Source organism: Athene cunicularia (genome assembly GCF_003259725.1).
Source record: "Athene cunicularia isolate RWA chromosome 5 unlocalized genomic scaffold, athCun1 chr5_part3, whole genome shotgun sequence".
In the NCBI taxonomy this organism is placed as follows: domain Eukaryota; kingdom Metazoa; phylum Chordata; class Aves; order Strigiformes; family Strigidae; genus Athene; species Athene cunicularia.
The window spans coordinates 5,235,541-5,245,229 of record NW_020799103.1 but is presented as its reverse complement, the minus strand read 5'-3'; positions in this window follow the sequence as shown (position 1 = coordinate 5,245,229).

Sequence of the window (9,689 nt, the reverse complement as noted above, 5' to 3'; positions counted from 1 at the left end):
AAACAACAAACCCAAACAAACAAAAAAGAAGATGTACCAACACAGTCACTGGTAGGATGAAGCCAGAAGACAAAATGTAAACATTTCAATCAGCCCAAACCTATATACAACAGCTTCAGCATTTAAGAAATTATTTTTTTTTCTCGCATACATGACATGTAACTTGGATGCAACTAAAAATTATTGCGGGGAAAAAAAAAAAAAAACACTTTTCTGCAATACAGCACTATAATTATCTATATACTGTGGCAAAACTAAAAGCACACAGTACAGCTTTCTAGTGTCAAAATAGATTTCATGGCAGCACCTGGAATGACCTTTATAGAACCAAACATTCTTTTATGTAGAAATTTTCAAGGCATCTTAAAGTAGATGACGAAGCACAAGCAGTTTTGATAAGATAAAATTTTGGATTTGGAAATTCTTGATCATCAATTACCACACTACTTTAACAGAAGAGAGTCACTTTATGACATTTGAAGGATTAAAGTCTGTCTGAAGTCTCCTGAAGTTTCCTACACGGCAGTGTTCATGTGTGCTAACATACAACCCTGATATTCCACTCAGGAAATGGCACCTTCAACAAACGCTGAAGCGAGCGTTGCTGCCTACTGACAAGGCATGTAGCTAAATACAAGAATCCAAACAGCCTCGCTAGCTTTGGGAGAGCTTCCTGACCTTTTGGGTTATACTGGTTTTGGCTACAGTCCTCTTTTCAATTTACTTGAGATGGGTGGCCAAGTCCCTTACACATATGAAGACATGGGTTGAGCATCCACCTTACCTTCCAGTGAACTTTAGTCATGAATTGAAATGAAAGCTGCCCAAAACGTCTGCCAGGATGCTCTTAGGGAAGAGCTAAAGGTTCAAGCTTCTACTTCAACAGTAAAGGACTCAACGAGGGTCATCAATGAAGTATACAAAAACAATTTTCTTGCTTCAATGAATAATGAGAACATCAGAAATTATCTAGTTCTTAACTGACTTATCACTAATTATTTCAAGTAGCAAAGCTTCATGTATGCTTTGCTTTGTGAAAAAAACACAACTCTTTCTTTGGTAGTCAAGTCTGTGCAACTTTTATTCCCTCCCCACCTGCGTTTTCTGTCATCTTAAAGCAATATAGCATGTATCAAAGTTCAGGATCTACGGTGACAGCAACACCTATGGTGCACAGATACGTAACAGTGGGTTTTCTCCCCCAAAGTCTGCAGTAAAAAACTAGCTAGGGTTATGAGCATTTGGGGAAGAAGAAAAAAAGACAATTCATTACTCCATTGCTCTCTAAATGTGGCCACCAACTGGTTCTCTCTCCCAGAAGACAGACAGACTGGCGCTACTTCTGCACTCAACCCGTGGACAACGCCTTCTCCCCCTGCCTCCCACCAGCCAGAGCAGGGTCTCACACCTAGAGACCTCCCTTAGCTGGAGCCTCAGACTGCGGGACATGCTTCCCCGAGAGCCGGGCTGCTCGCTCCCTCCCACAGGCCCCCACGCCCAGAAGACGGTCACCCTCGTCACTGCCGACAGGCCTGCGTGCACTGCCAGCCTCGTGCAGGCACAATCCCCCAGCACGGATGCACCTCTCGTGATCTTGGCAGAGGTACGGCCCTACCGCTGACAAGTGCCCCCAACAGATGACAAGTGCCCACAGAGCCGCATCCTCCGACAGATCGAGAGCCTTGAGCAAGGCTGCTTGCACCGTGCTAAGCTCACAGGGGGGCACGACTAACTGCAGTCAGTGAGGGTTGGGAATATAGGGCAAACTGGCAGGAGCAGGCACATCTGCAGGTAACAAGCCATTCGGTAAAAAAAAAAAAGAATTAAAATTAAAATGTAGGGGAAAATAATCAGTCTGGAAGAGAAACTGACTGAAAGCACAAAAAACTCCTCTTTATGCACCAAAAGATGAAGGAGGAATGTCCTCACAGCGCTTCCACCTCCAAACATTGAAGGACAAAAGGTAGACTCATTTCATCTGCAGCAGAGAGCCACATAAGATGAGGAACACCACCTTTCTCCCCTTTTTTTTTTTTATACTATTATTATGAACTATGCCTAAATGTAGATTTTAGATGGCTACACAAAGAGGTCGCCACAACCAACCCATCACAACCACCGACAGGCCTCCTGAGCTGCTAATGTGCCAACAAGTCTTACAGAGTAATGAACTAAGATGGATCAACTCTGACTGAGACATACATGGGTCCTTACTCAAAATTTGCCCCAAACTGCAGGAGACTTCTCCAGAATCAAAACAGCCAGTGAACCTGGTTCTTTACCAACCAAGTCTTTTCACACATTTAAAATACAACTAGAGGCTTAAAGAAAATTTGGGGGGAAAGGAAAAAAATTTTGAATTATAAAAGAAAGAACTGTTGGAAAAGATTTTATAATGTACTGGACGAAGTGATAGAGATGTGGGAGAAGGGGTATCAAGTTTCAGGCACAGAGACACTTTCGGAGGTCCCTAAAGGCATGCAGACATTTATTCTGCCGTTGTAGGGCTTCCTCCTAACCTGCAGAGGTTGTCCCTCCATCACTACAACACACGAAGCAGCCAGCACAGTCTGAGCTGCCAGCCATAAGAGGGTTAATGTACACTGCACACCAGTTAGAAAAAAACCTATAGTTAAAATTAATTGCAATTGCAAAGAAAAAAAGAAAATAAGAGGAGAAAAAGAAACCCCAAAACCCTCACTCTCTCACACACTCGGAGAAAAAGCGGAGTACACTGGGAGCATGGGGAATCCAGCCCTTTACACATTCCCATTCCACACCAGCATATTCACAGTAGTTTTCAATAAACATCTACACAAGTCACTGGAGGGGGGGGGGCGGGAAATCTGTTTTCTTTCATACAATTCCACAAAAATAACTGTCATCACAACCATCCTTGTGGCAGAAAAGTCCATATTTGCCTGCAGTGAAATCCGTCTGCAGCTGCCCTGTGGAAAAGACAGCCAATAATTGGCTTCTTTCACCTCTGTTAACCACGAACAAAAGTGTCATTCAGCTCCCAAATGGACAGAAGGCACCAATGGATGGTCAGCTCGCTGAGCCAATGGGCTGGAATAACAATAACCCTGTAGCATTTTCTTTTTCCTTTTGTTTAGTCTTTCAAAGCCCTTAATTAAGACCCTCACAAAGCACCCCTACAGGCTTCTTTCAATGAGGCATTACACGCCTGTTTTCTTGTATTTAAGGAAGAAAAGTAACAGGGATTTCTCCAACACATTAAGCAGTACACACAATTTCCATGTATTCACAACTGAAATACTGTTACATTTTAGCTTTTAAATATTATCATCAATAAAAAGAAGCTCAAGCTTACTGTGCCGGCTCTTTGCTGTACGTCCCTTGCTATGTCAAGATTAAGAAATAAATAAATAATACAGGCGGTCATAAATCTGGCATAACCTCAACAGCTCGCCCAAATCCATCGCACGCCAGCGGCTCCCAAAACGAAGGCAAGTGGAACAACGCATGTTGATGAAACATCCCTGGGCATCCTGAAGCAGACAGCTGAGAAAGGACCGGGTAACGCAGGGAACTAATTTGTTGAGACTGCACATGACGCACTGGCATTGTCTGAAAATCAGAGCTTGTGAAGGCTAAGGTACATACCCTGCTGGGTTTAGCAGCCTCGCATACAACTGAATTTCTGCTTACATTTAATATACGTGAAGGTAATCTGTACTCCATTATTTATGGCCAAACTGACGTAACACTGCTGTTTGTATATTAAGCAGGACATCCGAGGTGACTACCTCTGCTTTTCGGCAGCACGGGCAGTCTCTGCTTAACAGAAATGCTACAGAAACTTGCAGTATCTGAGCAAACAACAGCAGCTTATTTCTTGAAGGACTTCTCCCCCAGCCACTAATAGGAAACAAAACGGTCTTAGAGAACACCACTGAAATATCAGCCTTGTAGGTGCAAGCTAGTTAGGAGAAACCTAGTCATCTAGTCCTTCCCCACTCCAAGCCAGCCCAGGGTAGTGTGGCCACTGGTTTCCGTGGGGCACCCAGTGTGTGCGGTGAGAGGTGCAGGGGTGGGTGGGGAGTCATGTACACCCACCACCTAACAAAGCCATCACCCGGCCAGTGAGGGTCCAACCCCTCCAGTGTGCTGCCGTCTCTCTTCATTGTCTTGCAAATGCCCTTATCCTGTGAAAGGCGGCATATGGGCAGCTTCCTCGCAGGAGACCAGCCCAGCAATAGAAGGTGCAGCCAAAAAACTACCAAAAATCATTAGCAGAGGGTATTTTTCCCGTTAAAGAACCGCAGGCTGAGGCTCTGGTAATCTCCGAAATGCTCTCTCCCCTGCAAGAAAATGGGAATAACCTTTTTATGACTGACAGAAACCACACACACAACACGGGAGAACAGAACAAAGACATTTTTATTACTAACACCAATCAGAGGGAACACAAAAAGCAACGGTTTAAAATCCTCCCCTCTACACTTCCTACGTATCCAGCAGGCACTCCTCAACAAGCACCACTTGCTATAAAGACTGCATGTGCATTGACAAAATGCAACTGCGTATACATCCGCTTTGACCTTTGTTTTTTTTGGTTTTTTTTTTTTAATATACTGGAGTTAGCTGCTCGTACCTATGTTCACAACGTCAAGAAAGTAACTTGCCTTTCAGGAATGGTAATCTAGCAGCAGTACTCAGTGATTTTGCTTTTCAAAAATCAGACTGCCTCTTCAGGTACTATACACCAAAATCTCCTCTAGTCTTAAGACTGCTGAATTAAGGCCCTAACAAATAATACATGATTATCACCTGTCCTATATGGTTTTCCTGTTTACTACAAGAAAATATGATGTAACTGTACTAAAATATAAAGGGGTAAAAAAAAAAAAGATGACAACGTCTGCATGACTGTGTTTTGAAGGCCTAACTTCAAGCAGATGTTTTAGGAAGCCCGTTCACAAGCCTTTATCAGAACATGTCATATCACTGACCTTGACAGAGCTTCAACATCGATCAAGCATGAGTTTGCTCTCAAGTTCCCTTACATTATTGACAAATTTCTGCGATTATTTACCACAGCAGTGGGTAACTGGAGAGACTTCTCTACAGCACCAAACAGGAAGATAAATAATTTAAATTTGGAAAACAAGCATGAAATGTCATCCTAAGTGCATCCAACACATCAGCTACAATCCAAATTCATATTGTGCTGATAAAAATCTCACAAGGCTCCAATAAAACTGCAATATAATGTAAAAAAAACCCAAAACAACACAAGAGCCAGCTCCTCTCACATCCCCCAAAGCCCCAGACACAGCTCCAAGTAGAACTGGTGAAGGGTACGGCTTGCCTCACACTGGTTGTCAGGCTCATTGTCCAGGACAGGGGGATCTCAGTACCTAAACTGCTATTGTCTTCAAACAGACAAACAAAAATCCAAACCAAAAAGCCAAACAATCCCACCGAAAAACTGTCTGGACAACCAAGCCACTTGCCAGGATGACTTTCTTGCATCCCAATTGCATCCCAAACTGGATAGTTGTGTTACCCAAATTTAGTAGTACAGCTCTGGACTTAGGGATTCTGCCCTAACATGAATAAAAATAGTAATGCTTACCATTGCTGACCCAAGAATATAGACCAATAAAAAATGAGCACATTCTCCAATTTTTAAGGAAAAGGTGTACACGCAGATTAAATCTTTCAAAGAAACCCTCAGTCAAAACTGATAGCCATTGCTTGCCTTTATAAATAAAGAGGTCAAAGAAGCACTTATTACTAGTACTTTTCTTGAAAAGGTTAAGTTCTCTCTCCAATTGAACTCTGTTCCCAGTATTTACATGACTACACCTATTTAAAACTGAGTAGATTTTAATCACTAAACTGTCAAGAAAAAAACAGCATACTTAATGCAAACAGAACATTGCAAGTATTTACATGAAAAACAAAGACCTACCACATTAACTATCCAGCCCACACTCTTAGCAACAGAGATTAAGGCTTGTCAAGTTTAATCATGTACATAGGATCAATTTTTTATATAAACACATCTAACGTGTGTGATAGAAAAGCAATTGACCCACAACAGGCAATCAAGTGATCCACCTGTACTCCTAGCCTGCTTGTAAACAGAAATAGCACATACGTCTTGCAGATAATATGCATTTTACAGAAGAACTCCAAGAAGAAAATTGGGCTTGGGAACCCTTGTCTCCTCATCTATCTCCACACAACAAATACGAGCACATTTTTACTTCATCACAGCTATCCAGGCAAGGAAATACACTCTAGCTCTTACCTAAAGGCCACTGGTCAATGTGAATTCCTTTTTGATGTACAAACCTATGTTGCAGTGAAGACAACTATAATGGATGCAAGGTGGACAAAGAATACCCCTCCCAAACTCCATTAATAAAAAGATCTGGTTTTTCTTGTTCTCCCTTGTTTCAAAAGAAGTCCGGTTTCTTCTGCCTTGAAAGACTATGGGTTTTACTGAATCAGTAAACTGGGACCAGTAAAACTTGCCATGCAGCACGAAACCTGCCCCTAATATGGACACCTTAGTGCTACCGACACCCTGTTTTCCCCATTAACAATTTCATCGTTTACTACCACGAACACATCACCAGCAAAACTGTGAAGATACTATTAAAAAAAAATTAACCCACTGAACGTTGAGAGAGGGTAAAAAAAGGTTTCATAGAAACTGGCAAACCTTTCATTCTCTTCATTTTTAATAAAAACACATGTATTAACATCAATATTTAAGCTACCAGAAATGAAGTAGTGCTCTGCAATTATGGTGTCAGATCCCACAATAAATGCCACCACATCTTATATTTGCTACCGAATCTGAGAAGTATAAAGCAGATGTCATTTATCTGAGCTTTTAGTTGAGGGACAAGTAATCCCACAACAGAACAGTGATTAGAGCTTTAAGAGACTACCTTAACATAAAAGGTGAGAAACATGTTCACTTTTTATCTGTATTTAAACAAACATCAGGATATGATGAAGAAAGCAGTGTAATTTTAAAAAATACATAGCTTTGTCATGTTCAAAAGTTTGTATTTTTCACATACATGACGACAGTCGATTTTACAAATATATTTACTTACTCTCTAATTAATAGTAGATTTAAATAATTATTCCATCTTAATAAGCGCACAAAATATTCAGAGGTTCAAATGGAACCTTTTGCTACTTTTCATTATAATTACCACAAAATAGTTATAATAATGTAAGGACTATTTACAGTAAACATGGTAGAGAAGGAAGCATCCTCATTCCTTTGACAGATCACATTGCATTTTGTATAGCACACATGTTAATGTAAGTTGCAGAAGACAAAGCTTTCAGAACTAATTCTGTACCAGGCATTCCAAGAAATGACCAGTCATACCTCCTCTGCCTACCATCAACTTAAAATAAAAAAGGTTTTAACAAAGAATTTATGCACTTTGTTCCTGTTGGGTCTTTACTACTTGTATTCTTTTCTTTCCCCCATACTACCTAATACAAAAGGACAGCATGAGGAGCAATCAAAAGGATATAATCTTGAGAAATTTTCACAAAATTAACTATGTAATTCTTTGCCATCATAGAAGCAATCAGTCTGGCAGCATTGCATCACATTTATCTCATAAGGAGTCATTCCCTTTTGACATTTAAATAGTGTATGACTAAACAACAGCTGCTAGTAGAAAGAAACGGTTGAATTAATGGATGTTATCTGCTAACTTAAATGTCCTTTTTACCTGTATCGCCCCACTACAGTGCGGTGTAAATTTACCAGTGTAAACTGGTGCTTTTCTGCTGAACTCGTGCAGCCTTTAGTTCAGGGAGAAATGTTTCACGCTTGTTAATTCAGTACATCTAGTAGTTGAGTTTCAGCAAACTGAAGCTTAATATGCTATGTAAAAGGTATAAATTATGTTTCCAAGACAGCTCCAGGCACTGCCTTGTTTGGAGTTGCTTACTGAGCAGCTACGTTTCTCCAAACAAACTAATGTGCAGAAGGGTAAAGGGCAGTGAAGGTAATTATTGGAAGGAAATCTCTCCCTAGGCCAGAAAAGAATAATTAAGCTTGTGCATGTTAAATCACACAGGGGAAGTGAACACTGAAGTAATCGAGTGTAAGCGATAGCAGGACGTATCTACAATCTTCTTGAAAGGAAATTAAGGCAGGCGGTAATCTAAAGCGGGATTGTTTAGGCAACACCAAGGCAATATCCCCAAACTTCATTCACAGTTCTTTGTATAAATGTACATGTTTCCCCTACACACACGCACACACACCCCCCCAGCAGAGAAAACGTTCAGTAACCCAGTAATTAAATGAGTGTGCTGAAACCTAAAGCAGTTTAACTGCATTCTGCAAGCCTGGATCCAACATAGTTTACTTATTGCTCATTAATCTCTCCGCAGATAATATCTTCTTAACAGTTAAAAATGGTTAAAATATGACCAAGATTTTCAATGCTTAAAATGCCTCTTGTACTCCGACTGCCACAGTGTTTTGGAAACTGCCTTGTCTAAATGAATGCAGCATATGGGAATAAGTGTGATGAGTTTCTAGTCTAGTCCTTTCTCAAAAGCCTTGGGCTATTGTGTGAAAACTTAATGAAAGTCATTTGCACAACCCTGAAAAGCTGGTGAAGAAAAGCCGTAACAGAATCTCCTCCTTCTGAGTTGCCTATCTGGGGAAAAGAGCCTTTCTAAGACATCAGCAATGCACTGTTGTGGCTGACAAGATGGCAGCAGAATAAGGGTCGGTTGTGGTTTTAATCACACACACTCTTGGTCGTTATTTGCTGAAGCTTCTTGGATGATCTGCATATATTCTCTGAAAATATATGATGTGCTAACTGCTGTTAAAATATAAAGCCAACACAGAGCAATACTCCATATTTCTAACATCCTCGGCACTTCAGGGAAATCTAAACCAAAAAGAGACTACTTCATAGCGACAGGTTAAGAGGCAATCCCATTTAAGGCCATGCTTGTGTGTTTGAGCTCCAAAGGAGAGAAACAAAACGTGTAACTTAGACTTTAAGGCTTTCCCAATAATCTAGCAGATATAAATTGTTAAGAGATCTGCTATCAGCCTCAAAAGAAGCATCTGCTAGCACTGTTCTGCTGTGAGAACCTTCCTGACTCCTGTACCAAACTTTAAAACTTCACATCTTGTCTCTCAGCCCTTCTAGCAAAGCCCTTGGATTAACTTTCAAAGCTGGGTATCTCTACATACCAACAGATCTCCACCGATGTACCACAGAGCTAAACAAAACGGTGTCTGGGCAGGGAACCTTCCCACTGTCAAACGTAAGGCTTGAACTGCAATGAAAACATACGGGCAGGGCTCAAATCCTGAAGCAGGGTGCTGTTACTCAATGTTTTTTTCTTTCTTTAAATCAGAGATGCAAAGGACTTTTTTAATACTGAAAAAAATGGTCATACATAAGAATACCTTCACTGCTGATTCACACTGTGATTCACCAGTCTTAAAATCGGAAGCTACTTTTCAATTTGACACGGCAGTTTAAGAAGGGCACGAACAATTAAAACTTACTTAGCACATGGGACAAGTGATTGTAAGCACTCCGTACTTCTTTTTCTCTGCAATAGTGCAATGAAACTAATGTATCATCTTTTGAAAGGAGTGGGTTCTTTTGAAAAACGTACATATATCATAAAAACTGTGT